Raw genomic sequence first — 20,561 nt, 5'->3', positions numbered from 1 at the left:
ATCCGCCATACTTACCGAGTTTGTATATGGGTTACAGGGATATGTTTTTGCAAGAGAATAAAGTTTTCATCAAAAAATCATTGCCTAATATGAACATTAAACAACACTGAGTGATTCAATACATTAAAATATATGCTATTTTATATGAAGTTTAAAATTTACATTTCTGCATAGATACTGGTTTTTTGGTTTATATTTTACATACTTGACTCTTAGGGTAGAAGAATGTTAAAAATGCTGATTGGTTTTTAAATCCTGTAGAGGAATTTTAAATCAGAAAATTGGCTGGCCTGGCAATGGATCACAACCAAAGACATTCTAGGTCTACATGACCTGGCTGAAATGCACACATTTCCTTAGTATACATCTTTAACCTCTAACAACGAAGATAAGGCTATTTTGTCAAAGGAAGCAGCCATGTTTGAAAGTGATATCTAATTGAGGGACAGAAGAATTGATACATCAGAGGAAGATCTGTCAGAGTGAGCCAGAGATAGGATGTGCCCAACTCTCATGAGAACAGCACAGAAAAAAAGAAGCTATTTACAAGCAGGGCAGTCAGTGCAGGTTGTGTACTGCAGGTCAGCAGAGCCAGCTAAAGCCAGAGAAGGAGATGGAGCAAGATGATTAAAACCAATTCTCAGAGATGGTTTGAAGCCAGTCAGAGCGATTCAATGAGAAGCCAAGATAAGCCAGTATGAATTAGTCGGCTTGGAGAGATTTGAACCAAAATAGCTGAGATGAACCAGCCTGCCAGAATTAAAAGAGAACTAGAAAGATGAATTTATTCAGCAGTAAGCCTCTGAGATAACAATCACAACTGAGAAATACAAGTTTCTTTTACACTGTCCTGCAGCTTTGATAAATTTATTAGTTTTAGAAAGCAGCAACATCTATGACATTCTGGGTGAATGTTAATGCTATCTTCAAAGAGAAACAATTCAGTTTTCTGTTATCCAACTTGGGTTTTCTCTTTGCCTTTTCTTGCCTCTTTATTTTCTGAAATACAAGATATATAATTATACAAAGTTCTGAGCCGTATTTGCTCATCATGATAATGTGATGAAACATTCAGGCTTCTACAAATTGACAGTAGTAATCACTTTCATTTTGCTTCAAATCACTAGAAATTTCAGAAATTAGAAATAATGAAAACTTTTTCTTTTTTTTTAAATGAAGGGTTGCTGGATGTAGTAGTGCACCTACAATGTCATATTCTTGATACTGGAGTAGGAGCGTCATTTATTTTGAAACACTTTTGAGGCCCATAGTGTGGTACTAGAGGAAGAGATGGAGAAAGAAGGAAGGGATGTTTCTATAAGATATAGAGGGTAAGGATTAGGTGAACATTTTGATAAAGACAATTTGTACAATCAAACTTTAACCTGCTACTATCAGGGTCAGCCAAATGTAGTCTTCCTCTGGTAGCCTGGAGGTTGTTCAATGCTGGAATTATTGAATTTGTGACATAAGCAATGCCCAAGGGAAAGCAAAAGGCTCAGGGGTGGCACTGAAAGCACAATGACAACATGCTCTTTGAACATGCAACTCCCCTTACTAATCTGTTCTTAGCTGTCTGAGGAAAACAAATGTCTCAAGAATTTATTTTAGCACTTACCTAGAATTGAATAAACAGTTAAGAGACCATAAGTTGAAAAAGACCAAGGATGAATTTATAGAAGGATTTGGAAGAAAGAAGGGGAGAAGAGAAATGATATAATTACATTATAGTCTCAAAAAATGAAAAAAATTCAAACAAAGAAGTGTAACAGTTCAGTGTTCTATTCTCTTTTGATATCACCAATAGGGAGAGAACACTGTGACTGCATAAAAGGTGGTGAAAGTGATATTTTAATGTAGCATTGGGGTGTAAACTTAAAAAGTCCTGTGCCGGGCATTGGTGGCACACTCCTTTAATCCCAGCATTTGGGAGGCAGAGCCAGGCAGATTTGTGAGTTCGAGGCCACCCTGGTCTACAGAGTGAGTTCCAGGACAGCCAAAAAAAAAAAAAAAAAAAACAAAAAAACCAACAATGGTGCAAGCTGTTTCATTGAATATCGTCTAAGAGAGCTGTTTCAGTGAGTATTGAATACTGTCTAAAAGACGTGTAATACAGAAATCCTGGGAAATGTCCTCCCCCATGATACACACACACAACTGCACCAAGATTCTGAAGAACCCACATGTTTCAGGCCCTACCCCTCCTTCTATCATGTGTGAAGCAGCACCTGGACACCCCAAGAGAGGAAGTAAAACTCAGAACTATATACTGTTTTATTGTTTTCTTGTTCTTTGTATGGCAATACCATGCTATTTTGATTCTTAAACCCTTACAATAGTTTTGAAATCAGATATGAGGTAGAAGAGAGTACCCAGCTTTTTTATACCCCAAGAATGCTTTGTAACTTTATACAAATTAGAGGATTGCTTTTTTAAAATTATTTGAAAGTTATCCTTTTAAAATGAAGGTTTCATTAAAATCTAGGTCAGTTTGCCTAATAAGAACACTTACAAAGAGTGATTCAATACATGAAAATACATTTCTTTTTGTCATTGATATTCCGTCATTTATTACAATTGTTCTTTCATTTCCAATTGAACTAATTTCTAAATATATTTTTGCATATATGTTGTTTTCTTGGTTTATATTTAATGTTCTTGGCTATTGGCATGGAAGAATGTTAAAATTGTTTGTATGCCGATTGATTTTCTATTCTCCAACTTTGATAATTTTACTAGTGTTAGAAGATTTGATCAAGATCTTTAGCCTTCTGGATAAATGTTAATGATATCTGGAAAGAGTCACAGTTTGGCTTTCTGTTTTCCAATTTGGAATCTCTCTTTGTCTTTCACTTATCTATTAATTTTCTAAAATATGACTGTTCAACTTGGGTAGCCCTGTATTGTATCTTTTAATGTTTCAGGTTTTTCCCACTAAGTAGAAAGCTATTGACTTAACATAATTACCTTCATTGTGTTGACATGTATTCATTTGAGACCATATTTGTCTGACATTTCTATGATGAATTGATACAGAGTTTAATCAAGTATCATTTTTACAATCTATTGAAATTATCATTTTGCTTTATCTCTACACGTCATGGATGTAGAGAATCACAGTAAATGATCCACAGACTTTGAAATTCCTTGCAAGTGTGGGTAACATTTCCTTCATCTTAATAAATAATCTTTATAATGTGCTATGTGGTTTCTATTGTCATTAATGTATTAAGGATTTTAGCATCATACTCATTAAGCTTATTAGCCTATAATTTTTTTCTTTTCTGTTTTGTCTTTATCTGTTTTTAATATCAAGGTAATGTTAGTCTCATATAATATGTTGAGATAGGATCCTTTTGGTACTATATTTAAGTTAACCAAAGGGTAGGTATTAATTACCTTTTTATTATTTGCTACAACTCAGAAGCAAAGTTGTTTCTTAGAATTTTCTTTGAGAAAAGACTAAAATGCCTTCTGATTTGATCTTATTATTTGTTGTCATTCAGCTCAATTTTTCCATGGATTCTAGATTGAGTCTTGTCAGGTATATATGCCGGGAAATTACCAGTTTTTCTAGATGATAAGACTTGTCAGTTTTTATTTGTGTGAAGTAACTGTTGATGATTCCTTGTGCTTTATGTTATCTTTGTAACATTTCCCCTTTCAAGTCTGACTATTTTTTGAGTTCCTTCTCTCTCTCTCTCTCTCTCTCTCTCTCTCTCTCTCTCTCTCATATATATATTGAGTCTAGATAAACAACTGTTTATTTTTACGGCTTTGTCCTTGATCAATAGTTTGCTTTATTGGTCTCTAGTTCATACATTTGTACTGTGATCTTTGTTATTTCATTGTTCATTATGTTTAAATTTAGTTTATTCATGCCTATGTAGTTCCTAGGAATAATATGTTGTTTATTTGAATCTTTCTATTTTCTTAATGTCAGTGTTGATTGCTATACTATTTCCTCTTAGCAATGTTTTTGCAATTGTATCCCAGAGGATTTTTGCTAAATCTGCCCACATTTCTAAAGTATTGATTAAATAAACAACAAAATAGATTTATGAATCTGTGTGTAACTTTCCCTTTGTGCTATATTATTTCTTTAAATATGCTCTGAGTTCTTGTCAACAAAGGGTCTTTACCATTGCCTTAATATCTTTTAATCTGAATAACCCTTGATTCACAGCTGCTCTGTGAGCACCTGTGGAATATTTAGGATCTAAGAGAAGGCTGTATTCTTGCCACCTCTATTCTTTCAGCTCCTTCAATAATTTAACACATTTGGAAATTCAAAACATATCTTGAGCTTGGTGCATGACTCATGGATGTATTCTCAGAAAGTGAGATGGTGAAGCTTGAGAGTCCAATGTGTTTCTCAGCCATGAAGATGATTAAAGGCCTGCCTGGGTTACATGAAACACTGTCTCAGAGAGCTGGAATCTAGAGATAAAGGACAGTCAGTAAAGTCATTGCTCACAATTACTAGGACCGCAGTTAGAGTTCTGTCATTCATGAAGAATCTGAGTTTGCTAACATAACTTAAAGTAGAGCTGGAGTGTCAGAAAGAAGCAATCCTGGGATAACCAGTGGGCTCTAAATTCAGTGAGAAACACTGCCTCAACAAGAATAAAATGGAGTAGAGGGAATGGTGACTGAGTTATACTCTCAAGATTGACATCAGAATTCCATGTCGATTCATATTCACACACACATACACACACAAACACACACACGCACACGCACAGAGAGAGAGAGAAAGAGAGAGAGAGAGAGAGCACATTAATAGCTATGAATACCTATTAGCATCCAGTGCTCACTTTGTAAGTTCTTTATATGAGACTTTTCATGATATAAATTTGACCATAGTAATCTAAATTGATTCACATATTAGAGAATGTATTTGAAATGTCTGTTTATAAAGCTGATATTTCTCTATTGACTACATTAATCCCTGTGCTATTATTAGCAATGTTAGATATAATTATGTATATTATAAAAATATTGATAACTTTTTAAGTTGAGTTTTCACTAATCACAGGCATTGATCAAGATGAACATGTTAAAAAAAATCCTTCATAATGAGTCTTTGTAACTTATTCACATTTCATCTATTGCCATAGTATTACTTTCTCCCTGGCCCCATATTTATGACTTTATTCAAAATCTCCGATACCACGGATAACTGCAAAATGACTGCGCGTGTTTTCTCATAGTACTCAAGTGGAGTTAAGTTGTGTCCTAAATGATATGACTCCTGTTGGCAATAATTTTCATAACTACTGATCTTACATTTTGATCATTTAAATTTTAATTATTTGTAGGCTTGTTGTTACCTTTGGATTTGTAATGCCAAGGAAGTGTTAGTGCACCCCAAAGGCCAGTTAGGAGCCAATCTTACGTAATCACACTAGGGCTTTTATTTGAGATAGCTTGGGCTCCGGAAGGTGTTGGTGAAGAGGATCCCTGAACATCTTTCTGGCAAACAAGGAGGCAGGGGGTGGGGAGACAAGTGTTTTTAGACGGACAAGCACCTAACTGGAGTGTTACTATGGCCTTTAGCATAATTGTCTCGTGCTAGGAGTCAAACCATAAACTTAACTTCTGTTTCTCTCTGCATTGGTGCATATTAGGCAGGGGGCAGACTTGTTGGGGATTAACCAGGAAACGCTGGATTTGTTGGGGAAGATGAACCTGTAGACTCAGGTCTTGTTGGGGTTAGCCTAGAAATTGGAGCTAGGCTTGGTTTTATTGAGGGGTAACTTGGAAAATTATGCTAGATATCAGCCTGTTAGTGTACCTGAGTTCAAACTTATGTCATGGAGTTTGAACTCAAAAATTTGGTCTCTCAGATTGACCTATTCAAGAATATTAAACGACATGCAAACAAATGGTAAATTCACTATTTGACAATATACCAACTTTTATAGAGGCCAAAGCCATCTTTCTAAAAGGAATTCAAAATGAATGAGCAGAGGCTTGTTCAAGTGAATAACAAGAGAATCCAAACATTTTTCTAAAATTTGTTTTATTTAAACTGTAAAATTATTTAGCAGTTCAGCCATGAAAATCATGTATAAGTACCATAGAATTATTTTTAAATATCTTTTTGCTGCTTAGCCTAGTGTTCAAAATTGAGTTAACTTCTGGAATGATCTCAATTCTTAGCTAAAAAACTACAAATAAATTGATTCAGGAGATGTCTCCAAACATTCCTTTTTTTACTTACTTTATTCCATACTAAGAGTGAGCTGTAATATTAATACTGTTTTTGTCTCCCCTTTTTCCATAATTTGTAGTTTTATTTTATATACATGGAAATAGTATTTGAGCAGAGTAACTTATTCTGGTTTTCACCATGACTGGGGTAGACTGGAATTGGTTTTATAGTTAAGGAAAGCTATATGCACTCTAGTTTCCATGGATCTATGGAATGTCTGACAGCCTCTGCATCATGTGGTCAGTGTATGCACTGGAGGTAGAACAGTGAAGTAGAGAAATTGTTTTCTTTCTTGAAAGTTATGTTCTTTTGAGTATTAGGCAGAAAAAATGTGATCATACTGAATAAGGAGCATAGTATAGGGTTGTTTAATTTTAAAATGTAGAGTTGGTGTGAAATTAGGAAAATTCAAGAGGAAATAAGCCAGGTACAAGATGTAGAGAATTTAAACATGGAGGCATCATTGTAGTGGATTTGGCCTAATGCTGCTTGTATCCTATGTTAATTTTGATCCCCAAAATTGTTTGCACAAATATCTGCATGTAGTGTTAATTAGTTAGACTGCTTTGTGCATTTTGTGCTCTCAACTGCTCACACATGCACACAAGACCAAAAGCTATCTGGATTCACTAACCTCACACACACACACACACACACACACACACACACACACACACACACACACACATGCGATAGGTAATTTTAAGTATTCTGTGACAAACTCAAAGGCTGGGCAGTTCTAATCCTCTCCACATTTCCCTCTAGTACTCCTGGCTTAACACGCTCTTTTAAATCTATATTTTATCTTCGTTGCCCTGGCTCCTTCTGGGTAGCACCCTAGTCTTTGTTGCCCAAGATGGCCACATTCCTTCTCACTTATATTTTGGATGATTATAGTTCTGGAGCACTAAATCTGATCTGTCTCCCTCTTAATTAGAGTGATGCTGCCTCCTTCCTCTCTCCCAGTCCCTAACCAAGGCAAACCTAAAGGTCCTGCTTCAGTCTACCTACCCAGCCATTGACCACTGGCTCTTTATTTATCAATTAAAAACAAGCTAGGGAAAAGACCTTAAGCATTTGAGGACAGAATCCCAATTTGGGGGGACTAGATTAATTCAAAGCACTGGAACCAATCCCTAACATCTGCATGTAGCTTCTGGGAACCTGCCCATAGTTGTTTCTGGTTGGTAAATAAAAATATCAATAGCCAATAGGTAGGAAGAGTAGAATGAGGCAGGCTTTTAAATTTTTCAGGACTTGAGACCTGGAGGGAGGAAGAGGAAGGTGATCTGCCATGTCGTGATAGTGTGGAGGAGAGGAGAGACTGGCTGATAACAGTATAGGCCAGAGAGTCATGGATGCCCTGTAAGGAGCAGGGAGAGCAGGGCCCAGAGCATGGCCCAGTTGGGTAGCCCTCTAGAGTGACCAAGATAGAACACAGAATTTAGTAAAGAATAACTCGGGATTAACCAAGTGGAGATTAGGCAGTAGCCCAGCTATTGAGCTGTATAAGGCATATTTAAATTAAAAACTGTGTGTGCGTCTTTTATTCAGGAACATAAATCTGGAATTGGGCATATTTATTAAATATTTAATTCAATACATCACCTGCAAAGAAACAAACTGGAGAAAACAACAATGAAGCAGAAAAACTGCTCAAGGAGATAGAAGCTCACCACACAGTAATCAAAGAACATACACTGTCTTATTAAGTGAAAGCCATGTAAAATGGTTAAAATTTAGTGTAGACTCTTGGATGGTGAACAAGATGAAGGTGCTGAAATCATTGCAAAGATGTATATACAGTGTCAAGTATTTTTAATGGTTTGCACTTTGTGACTAAATTAATAAAATATCTATCTTAAACAAAATTCCATGGCTCATGGTATTTTTATAATTAATGAATTAGTTGTGTGCATAAATACACAGACACACACATGCACAGACACACACACACACATGTATGAATAAAAATAGTTTTGGACCTCTGAAACCACAGTTACTGGTTTTTATAAGCAAATCCCCCAAACATGTGGACACTTGGGGTGGAACTTTGGTTCTTTGCAACAGCAGCAGGCACTCACATCAGAAGAATTTCCACAGCCCTCAGTCTGTTATTTTTTAAAAGAGATACGATTGAATTCAACATAACAAAAGTAATGCTGATTAGCATGAAAAATGCTAAGAGAATAAGTGAAAACTAGAAATCTTTAAGGAATTTAAAAATGCTCTAGATGAAAGATATCCCAAGAAGCAGGATTGATAATGACAATGTAAGTGTTCAAAGAACACTTGTGGGCTTAGGAGGCATGTTATTTAAAGGTAAGTAAAGAGGGAAGAATTCAGCTAAATACATGGATGGGTGCAGAAATCATAAAAGGAGCAAGGGAGGAGAAGAAGGAGTTGAGTAAGGGTACTGTATTCAAATTTTGAATCTATATTGACCGAATATCTTAGAGGACTACCTTAGGCCTTTGTGTGTGTTGGACTTGAAACATTGCATATGATTGTACATAGAGGAAGATAGAGTTACTCTGTTTCAGTGGCTATGCAATCAGTGAACACATTGGAATAGTCTCATGGAGTTAAAATGATCTGGTTCAAGGCACGTACCTATAATGACACATACACACAGGACTCTCTTTTGTTGGAGAGTAAAGAAAGGGAAACATACATTTGGAGGATGATTGTGTAAACCAGAGCAATGGGCAACCTAGATGACAATGTGAGCTGGTTTCCTTCTGTGTGTTGTCTTCAGCACTATTTATTTATTTATTTATTTATTTATTTATTTATTTATTTAGGTAACGGTTTTGTAACTTCTTTGCTTGGTTGATTGACTGGCCTTTTTTTGTTTCTCTTGATAAACTTGAGTTTATTTCTATGAAAAATGCTGAAATGTATACAAAGTGTTGGCTAGTGAAACAGAGATACATGACCTAATGTGGTGTTAAGGACCATTTGAGATTACCTTCTTCTCTTCAGTTTCTACATATCATCATATGCGGTGTAATTTATGTTTCTCCACTGGCAATATTGAAAGATCCTAGAAGATCTGCTGACTTGGGTTTATTTTCCACAGATTTTGACCTGGACATTTATGGGTACTGAAGTTTTAGTCCTTTTCCCACAATTGTTATCTTGGTCAACTCATCAAGCTGAATGTCAGACACCTTGCCTGTGTACAGTTCCTCTATACTTCCAGAATGTACAAGGAGAGAACATGCCAGTTTGATCCTCTAAGCTCAAGTAAAAATAATTACTTTTAAAATGTACCAATGATGTAATCATCCAGTAATGTATAAAGTCTTTCCGGAGAGAAAAATGGTAACTCAATGCTTACAAAACTGCTCATCATTTTTCATAAAATGAATCTAGAATCAATGAATTCCAATTTCTTTTTGCAGCCAAAACTGCTCACTTAAAAACACCATATTTCAATGGTATGTTTTACAATAAAACGTTTCAGGAGCAAATATCTCAACTCTGGTGTTTTAATCAAATACAAAGCAATTGAACTTTCTGCTCAGCAAACCATTGCCAAATATGGGCTGAGATTTTCCCCATGTGTAATTTTATCACCCAAACACATCGAGTTGTTTGGCGGTAGGATTTGGCATGGAGGAAAAGAATTTCACATGCATTCTTCGTGTCTTTTAATGGATCTACAACTGCTCATCTAGAGAAGAAAACATATTGCTCATTCTTGTTCATGATCCAGTACAAGCAGCATTTTCCCTCAGCTTAGGAAAATAGTGCAACTTTAAGAACCAAAGCTAAATACTTTTCAACAAATTAGTCAAATAAAGTATTTTCTACTATAGTTCCATTTATATGTGAAATGTCTATCATATAAAATATTCATATTTTAAGTAATTAATAATTCTATAAAAATGAAGCAAAGCCCTAGACAATGTCAAAATATAGTCAGATGAAATATTCAGAAAAAGACATTTCTATATACATACATAAAATAAATATTTTTCATTAAAATTGCTATATAATTCTTATAAATAATATTAGCTAGGAACATTTTATGTTATTGACAGTAATTTCAAGTCTCCTGTTTGTTTTCAGTGAAATTAATAATGGGCTTTGATACTTTCATACTGACATGCAAGACATGTTTAAGTAATAAGATATGAAAAACCTGTACCTTCCCCTAATTCTGAGTCTGATGTCTATAGTTTATTTCCAGAAACTATGCCAAAAATTGTACTCGCAAGTGGTATGTTGAGCTATATTACTATTTACAATAACCAGTAGACTGGTCAACATTGTTTTAATACTATTATGTATTTTCTGTTTATCATTTATATCATCCTCATGAAGTCAGTGCTAATTTACCTATTTTTAATTGAGCTAATTCAATGAGAATATATTACCACCTACATAATGTGGCAGGACCACATGTGAACCATAAATGATTATGTGATCATTTTTGTTAATACCAATGAGCTATCCCCTTAGAAAGATGCCTCTGTAAGGTGAATATTAAATGGCAATAAAATTTCTCCTTTATCTTTATCCTTATGTTAATACTATTCTCAAAATAAGAATTTGATGGTGCTGGAGAGACTGCTCATCATACAAGAGCACTTTTGTTCTTCCAAAACCCTGGTATCCAGCACCCATTGGCAACTCATAACCCTCTATAACTCTAATTACAGGGGATCTGATATCCTCTTCTGGACTCTTCAAGAATTAGATATGACATGATGCACATACAAGCACACAAGTAAGGCACTTGTACACATAAAACAAAAATAAATATTTTTTATTAACCATTTTATTTGTTTGCATTTCAAATGATATTTCCCTTCCTGGTTACCCCTCCACAAACCCCCCATCCCACCTCCCTATCCTCCCTGGCCTTTGGCTCCATAAGCGTGCTCCTCCACCTGCTCATCCACTCCTGCCTCACTGGTCTAGCATCCCCCTATGCTGGGGCATCAAGCCTTCACACGACAAAGGGCCTCTGCTTCCAGTGATGCCAGATAAGGCCATCCTCTACTATCTCCATGTATACTCTTTGGTTGGTAGTTTCATCCCTGGGAATTCTAAGTGGTCCAGTTAGTTGATATTGTTCTTTCTATGGGGTTGCAAACCCCTTCAGCCCCTTTAGTCCTTCCCTTAGCTCTTCCATTGATGTCCTCAGGCTGATTCCAATGGTTGGCTGTGATTATCTGGATCTGTATTAGTCAGGTGCTCGCAGAACCTCTCAGGTAACAGCCATACCTGGTTTCTGTCAGCAAGTGCTTCTTGGCATCAGCAATAGTATGGGGATTTGGTGTCTGCAGATGGTATGGATCCCTAGGTGGGACAGTCTCTGGATGGCCTTTTCTCCAGTCTCTGTTCCTGGCTCAGAAGTTAAGAGCAGTGACTGCTCTTCCAAAGGTTCTGAGTTCAATTTCTAGTAACCACATGGTGGCTCACAACCATCTGTAATGGGGTCTGATGGCCTCTTCTGGTGTGTCTGATGATATGCTTCTATGCATAAAACAAGTAAGTAATCCTTAAAGAAAAAAATCCAAACAACGACAACAAAAAATAATAATTCTTTAAAAAATAATTTTCTGTCCTCTAAATCACTGTGCTCCCTTTTAAAAATTATTCATTGTTTTTGTACACTTATATTGTGTATTAAGCACATATCTTCCTTCCTTCCTTTATTTTTTTTAGCCTTCTCCACTCTTTTTATTCTTCTTTGTCTCTCTACAGGGGTTATTTCTTGTTTCATGTTGTATATATATATATAATTTGGTGTACTTATATAATATAGTACAGAAAATAAGAGAGGGTATAAGATAATTACCTTAGTATGATTACACACACACACACACACACACACACACACACACACACATGCAAGAGATGGGATGTGGCTTTCTTCTTCTTTAAGGAGCAAATACTCAGTTATTTTTATATCCACCACAGTTTCCCTGTGTGTTCTTCTCTTGATGCTCACCCAGTTTGCTTTCACAATTTAACTTCCTTGAATAGTTTTATCAGAACTCTTCAAACATCAATGTGCAAGTATCTCTGTCCAAATATTGTCCACTAAGAGATATTTGAGCAAACACTCATGAGGAATATAGATACAGCACATCTAATTTTAGTTTTTTGAGAAATCTCCATGCCAACTTTCACAGTGAATCAACTATAATACTATTGTCATCAGTATGTGGAGGTTTGCTTTGGTCCACATTCTTGCCAGCAATCACTGTTTGTTTTGCTTTGTTTTTTCTTTTGCTTTTTTGTTAGTTTGCTTTTGTCTTTCTTGCTGTTCACCATTCTAGCTTCTGATCAGCAAAGGTAGGATTTGATCAAGTGAAGAGACCACGCACAAAATGGAAAAAAAATGCCAGCTATACCTGACAGAGTGTTAATATGTAGGATATTTTTTTTAAAAACTCAAAAAGCTAAACAACAGTAATACAACTAATGCAAACAAATCAGAAAATGGGATAATATATAAACATACAATTGCGAAGAGCTGAAACACGAGGGACCAATAAACGTAAAAATAAATGTTTAAATTCATCAATCATGACAAAAGTATGAATCATGCTTCATAAGATGAAGTAAGATTCTACTTCATCAAGTCAGAATGGAAGGCACCACATATTCTCCTTAGCCATTTCCCACCACTTCCTTACGGAAATTTCCTCTCTCACTGATTTTATTATATTACGTGTGTGTGTGTGTGTGTGCTTACATAACATATTTCTATATGTTACTGTGTTTATATTCAGGTCAGAGAATGACCTTTATTGTGAGCCTTTGCTTTTTACCTTCATTGAGTCAAGGTCTTTTGGTTGTTGTTGTTCTTGTTCTTGTTGACTGTTGTATTTGCCAGATTAACTGTCCTTCAGACTTCCAGAGAGTCTTCTGTTGTGACTTCCATCCTGTCATAGAACACTGAGATGAGAGGTGTATACTGTGTCTGGCTTTGCTTGGGTACTGGAAAGTCATCTCAGATTTTCATACTTCTGTTTATAGTGTAACATGTAATCCTTGCTATCAGCTTGAGACACCTGGGAAGAGGGAACCCTACTAGAATATCTGCTTCTATCCCATTGACCTGTGAGTTTGTCTACTGTGACATTTTCCTGCTTGCTGAATGACATAGGAGCAGAGCCCACATGGGCAGTTCCATCCCTAGGAAGATGGGCTTGACTAAAAAAGTAAGCCGCATTTTTCCATTTTTCTATGGTCTCTGTCTCAGTTCCTACCTCCAGGTTTCCAACTTGAGTTCCTGTCTTGGCTTCTCTTAGTTATGGAATAGAATGTGTAAGCACAATAAGGTGCTCCACCACAAGTTGCTTTAGGCTGTGATTTTTATCACAGCAACAGAAAGCAAACTAGGTGAGTGCTTTATACACTGATCAATATATTTCCTTTAGAATATCCTTTATACATTAATTTGTAGATCTTATTCTTAAATTTTTATGTTATATAGCCAGACCTATACTAAAGATGTCCACATAATAGTGTGGTCAAAGACCATATTCAGATGTATCTTGTCCATAATTTGGATATATACATATATTGAGTTAGAGTTGAAATAAGACAATACATGGAAAAGCACTTGAAGGCAGTCTAATTTGTAAAAAAAAATGTGGGAATTTCCAATCATTTTGACCCTTCGCCTTAATGAATGTGGTGTGCGGCTCTTATCAGTCTGGTTGTATTACTGAATCGATGAAATACTATCTGTTGTGTTCAGTCTGATTTATTTGTGTCCATCTTAGCAGAATAAAGTCTGTGTCACTTACCAGTGAGAAATTCCATTATTGCTGACCTTTTCTCTGCAGTCATTTATGCACAATGATTGCACTGAATTTTAATCTCAAATTCCTGTGCATATCTCTTTAATTAAAATGACAATACTCAACACTGCTTTGCAGGCTTGTGTTTTTGTTTTTGTATTTTTTCATTTAGCAGAAACTAGTTAGTAATATTACTGGTCTATCCTATTGTTTAAGACATTATAATTGCTTACATATATACTATCAAGACATTCAGAATTAGTCATCTACTCCTAAACGTCTTTGTAGTTCAATAGAAGTATCAATGTTAGTAATGTCCTTCTGTACTTTTCCCTTTAAAGAGGAATCAAATGATTGCCAGATGAAGTCATTGAAAAATGCAAAAAATATTACCTTGTTTTTCTCATGAAAGGAGTGGAAGATTGTCAGTTATAAGTGATTGTATTAAAGATTTAAGTTTCATCAAAACCCATACTATGTATAGTATGGACTTTTCAATTGCAAGAAACCAAACAGAAAAAAAAAATGTGTAGTTCTTTATGTTGTAAAACTAACAATTGTACTATTTATTTATTAAGTGCCTTTAATATAACCCAGTTAGAATTGAAAACAACTAAGTCGTTAAGATCATAGTAGGAAAAATTGTGAAATATAATAGAAGAAAGACAGCAGGGACCAGGTAGTTGAGTGAAATGTGAGAAAACATAGACCAAGTCCCAAAACACAAAAGTGAGATCCTTTTAGCTGCAGAATTAAAGCTCTACTCAATGACTCCTAGGATCCTTTGAGACCATTACTAGCATTCAAGGCTAAACTTTAAATTGTCAGGTTTTATAACTCTTACTAAATAAGAAGATAATAAACAAGATGCAAGATATATAAAATTTTGCCCAGGAGACATAATAAATCAACAGTGCACAGCACTGCTTCACTTAGCTATAAGAAATCATGCACCCTAGAGAACTGAGTTTGGTGACAAGCTGTCACACAGCACTGCTTGCGTGCTTCCGTGCCTCTTGGTAATTTGTCCAGAACTGACTCAGAGGACTGATCAGCACCCACTGCATCACCCACATCACTTCCTGTAGCACCTGGGTTTTTCTTGGAAGGTTGCCATGGAAATGTAGATCTCTGATGTTGGTTTGCCAGAGCCGATAAGAATGCAGGGTGTGGTGAATGGTGCTTAGGCACCTATATTCTGCAAGCAAGTTTTGTTATTACTAATGGCTTCGTAAAGAGTGACTTAATCACACAATGAGCAAATGGAAGTTCTTAAAACAGAATTTCCTTACTAGTTTCCTGGTTGCAAGTAAATACACAGAGTTCCCATTAGAATTGACTTTCAACACAAGCCGTAGACCTCAATACTCTCATTTTTTAAAATGTCCTGTGAAAGAGTGGAAAGTTACAAATTGCCCAAGTTATGTGTGCAGGAAGTACAAGTAAAAAAAAAAAATGTACGGGACAGAGGAAATATAGTGAGCAGAATTCAGCAAAATCTGCTATTCCTGTAATATTGCTGATGCTTTGTCAGGCAAATGCGGGAATCTTGATCAGAACTCTGTCACTATCGGGAAGGTACTCGTGATGACCAGTTAATCTGCTCAGCAGTATTTTCATTAGGCTTGACAAGGTCAAGATCCTTAATATTCACAGTCTGAAATAAAATAATGAAGATTTAGCATACAATAGTCTTTCAAGCAATAGAATTTTAATTAATTTTAACTTTGAAGGGTTCACATATTACAAAAACCTTTAAATGTTATATATAATTATTTTTAAAGCTCAACAATCTTCTTATGGAGGAGTCAATTAAAAACTAAAAGCAAAGATTGCCCAAATTTTCAAGTTTCTCTTGTTTAAATTATCTTCCTTATCTTTTTGATAACCTTATAGAACACAGAAAGAGCAATGAGAATGGCTCTCAATAATAGATCAATGACAGACATGTTGAACACACTAAATTTACTCCCTCATGAACTATGGAGGACAGACACCTTGGGACGAGGCCCAACCACATCACAGAGATTAATCTGTTTTTTTCAAAGTCTAGTGATTTAAATGTTAATCATATCTAAAACGATGCCTTTGTAGCAATATCCACATTGGTGTTAGACCAAACAATCAGGCTCCTAGCCAAGCATAAAATTAAGTACCACAATGGGTAATCATGGGGTGTCTCAGTTAAAAGCATGTTAGGAAAAATCTATTCCAGAATTGTGAGGGTTCTAGCTGAGTGATTTGGCAAAGGCTTAAAAAAGCAGTCATGGTAGGAGGGTTTGCTTTATACTGAATGCCATGAGAAAGTACAACAATTGTCTGATTGGTCTTTCGATACATTTTAGTTTTGGGAAGATATTAGAATTGAGATAAATCTGATTGCTAAAGAATCATAAGCAATCAATCACTGAAGATAATAAACCAAGTGTTTGGTATTTGTGATTGGCACAGTGACCCTGTTTGTGTCAGGCTTAGACAGAGTTATGAACTAGCTTTGTTTAGTCTCACTTCATCATAGCCTTGGAATAGTCTTGTCTGAGGCTGACAGTGTAACAGATTGTTTTCCTGAATTGCATGGTCTGGTTGTGAGCACCAGGCTGGTAGCTTGATGCCAGAAGTTAATGAGTTCCCCTCCCTCTATTTCTCAGCAGTAATTTAACTTTCTCTGATCATTATCAAAAAATGTATGGAGGAGATTTTTGCTTTTGTTTTTGTTTTTTTTTTTTTCTGTTTGTTTACTTTGGCTGTACCCTTAAAATTGACCTTAATTTAAAGGGAGGACTATTTTATATGCCATATGTATATAGAAAGAAATATTTTTGGTCTATTTCTTCCCCCTCACTAGATTTTCTCAGTTGATCATTGCTCTCTAGATGTGTCCTGTCATTATGGAGTCCCACAAATACCATTGTAAACAAGCTTCCAACCACAGGACTTGCTAGAACACACAGCCTTTATAATATATGTGGATCCACTGTCGCTAACTCAGCTCACCTCCTGCAAATCCCTCTGCACTGTGAGAAGAATTCTCTCTCTGTGGTTCTAAGTCAATGTTTGATACTCATATGTAAACAAGTATGATCCAGAAGTATATTGTATACCTACACTCTGAAAATAGGTACATCTAGAAATGACATGCAAGTGTATGAAGACTAGGCACTTCACAGCTGCACAGTGGGTAGTGAGCATTATTGGGAATGCACAGGATCCTAAAGTTTTGACATTTACTCTATTTTGCCCTTCAAGCTGAGATTTTCAGTGTCTGTTTTCCTAACATAGCTACAGACTCCCTAACCTCTACTTCTCCAGTACTTCTAGAGTTTCTTCTAGCCTCAGTTCTACATTATACTCTCTGTTCCCCTACATTCTTAAGTTGGTTTGTTTTTTTTGTAGAACTCAAATGCTTCACACTTCTACCCTGCTTCATATAAATCCTTCTATGTAGTCATAGTATTGCATGTGAATAGCATAATGCCTAAGTCATCAGAAGGGCATTTTTGCAAGGAACTTCCAATAAAAGATGAAAAAAAATTTACCTGATCTTTAATTCTAAAAGCAGGAAAAAGTGTAAAATTTGGCTCTGAAATGTCCTTATGTAAAATTAACAGGTAGGAATTTCAGGGAATGTTGAGTTGAATATACCTATTTACTTTACTATCGTATGTCACATGAACATGAAATGAAGGGTTTACACCCTTCATGAGATAAAAGAAACAGAAAACAGTAGTCTTATGAAAATGATATAATGGATCAAGAGAGTCGAATCAGAAACACCATGGTGGGTCATTCCTCTTACCCTATAACTGCAGAGAATGAGGAAGAAGATAGCCATGACTTCGGGCCTTGCCAGGGACAATTAATGAGGCTTAGCCTTATCTGGGTTACACTGTGAATCCTTCTATCAAACAACAAAAGAAATCAAAAGTCATGAAACTTTTAAGTCTTCAAATAAGTAAATAAATAATAAAAACAAAGGACAAAACAAAATCTAATTCCATTTCTATTATAGAATATCCCAGAGCTGAGGAATTGGGTGTTCCTATGTATATTTGAAGTTAATTGAATGAGAAAACTGAAACATCCCTGGTTTACAGTGTGTTGTGTTTGGCTCTGTCACTCATGTCAGCTGCAGTTTGAATTTAGTGGCCATGTGCACCCCTACAATGTACCAAGGTGGAGTTCATGCACTCCATTTCTGTCTGCTGCATACATATTGTGCTCGTGAGCATGTTTGAGTTTTACATGTGCTTAAGTGGAACAAAGGACTGTATCCTGAGTCAAAGAAAGGAAAAAGCAATCTTCACACAAGATGATAAGCATAGCAAGGAGCATCGGGTCTCTTTAGGGCTTGGTAAAGAAAATTTTGAAGTCAAGGTCCATTTTTAACTTACTAAGTAGTGCTTAAAAGATTAAATGAATTAGCTGTTCTTTCTCAACAAAAATGAGAAGTTGTGGGTTAAAAACAACCCAAGGTACTACTGAAAGGAATGTGGGGAGAGAAGGGGGATAAGAGGAGCATTCTTAAAAATTCACCATTGAAATAATACATGAAAATAGTTTAAAAGAATCTTATTACTAATTCCCAGCTACTAAAACTTCTTTTCCCAAATAAAAGTCCAAGCCAGTTGCTAAATTTCAACATTCTCATTCAAAATACAATTCTACGAATGTATACAAATGTAAATTTCTGAAGCAGCTAAGAACAAAGACAGTTCTGCATTCCTACCCTGAGATTGAAAACAGCATAGAGTCAAAGAAAACAGGAGCAGTCAGAGTAAGCTTCTTGCTGCTCTTCAGCAACTCTGGAAGGTAATAAACTGAAGTTTAATTCTCGAAGCAAAGTATATATTCTTTCTGTCCATATATGTATATGATGGATATGTCTATGTGTATGATGGATATGGATATGTATATGATGCATAAGTATATGTATAGATACAGGTATAGGTATATGATGTGTATGCTTATATATGTATACACACCTGCATATGATATTTATATGATATATATTTCTTGTGTGTAGAGGTGTGTGTGTGTGGGTGTGTGTATGTGTAAGTGTGTATGGTTATGCTTGTGACTCCACATTTGCATAGTTCAAAAGACAATTGTTGGAGTCAGTTCTCTCCTTCTACCACACATGAGTCTGATGGATGAAACTCCAGTCATTTGGCTGGGGCTCAGGAACTTTTACCCACTGAGACACGTTACCCAGCCCCCCAAAATATTTATGTAAATGAATACATAATGTATGAGATTATTAACTAACATATATTCCATAAATAAATATGTAATGATGGAAATATCCAACACGGATTACAAGAAGTACCTGAGTCGGGCATGGGGATGTAAATCTGTATCTCCCAGCACTCCAGAGGTTGAGGCAGGAAGATAGTCATTTGAGGCTGGCATGAATATATTCTAACCTTGACTGCATAGTGGACACCAGTATCAAAAGAAAAAATTAAGCCAAACAATTATCCAAACTTAGAAATATAAAACCAATGTCTAGGCAATGTGTATGTATTTGGCATTGATATTATTCTCAAATATGATGACAGTGTGTTATGAAATGTAATGCTGGAGAGGGGATAGATATCTTTGGTAACCTATGCCAAAGTATACCCCTGAGAAAGTATGACATGCAATAGATATGCTGCAACATGGGTTTATTGGGAGAGGATCAGGATGGCATCAGGTTGCTGACTCCCTGAGAGCAGGCCAGTGGAATTGCCTGTATTCTGATACAAAGTATGGCATATGTGAGTACAATAAAGAAAATATGGTGGAATTTTTTTTCTGGAAATTTATGTATCTGGTTTTTTTTAAAGATTTATTTATTTATTATATATAAGTACACTGTAGCTGTCTTCAGACACACCAGAAGAGGGCATCAGATCTCATTACAGATGGTTGTGAGCCACCATGTGGTTGCTGGGATTTGAACTCTGGACCTCTGAAAGAGCAGTCAGTGCTCTTAACCTCTGAGCCATCTCTCCAGCCCCCGTATCTGTTTTTAATAGAAATTTACGCACATATCTATGTTCTGTGGGAAACAGTTAATATATATTTAAACTAGCTTGGAAATGTATGGCAGTAACTTCTTTGCCTTCAGCTCTTCCACATCTAAGCACAGGTTTGATCATTTGACAACAGTAACTATCATTATGAATAACTTGAAATTTCTAATGCAAACACATTATGGAAACATGAGGTAAAGGATAAACGTTAGCATGAGTGCTTTAATGCACAGATTCTTACCTTTTCCCCAAGAATTTCTAAATTTGCATTTGCCTTGCATGTTGGGAACAAGCACTCTGCAGTCCCTGTTATTAAACCAAACAGCCAGCTATACAAACAAACATTACAGCATATAACTGTGAAAATACTCTTCCTGCTATAGACTGTTATTCTTCCATTCAAACACATATTATGTTAAGTGTAATCTTAGAAATTCTACATGGTCTTATTTTTTATAACCAGCTGTCATTCAGTATCTGATCTCTGAGAAAGGGCTTCTGGTTATTTATAGATAATTATGAATTTTCTCCCCTTACTTTGCACTCATCAACTGT

The sequence above is a fragment of the Mus caroli genome, unplaced genomic scaffold, assembly GCF_978045245.1.
Source record: "Mus caroli unplaced genomic scaffold, Mus_caroli_1 scaffold_4, whole genome shotgun sequence".
NCBI classification, from domain to species: Eukaryota; Metazoa; Chordata; class Mammalia; order Rodentia; family Muridae; genus Mus; species Mus caroli.
This window is presented reverse-complemented; position numbering follows the sequence as displayed.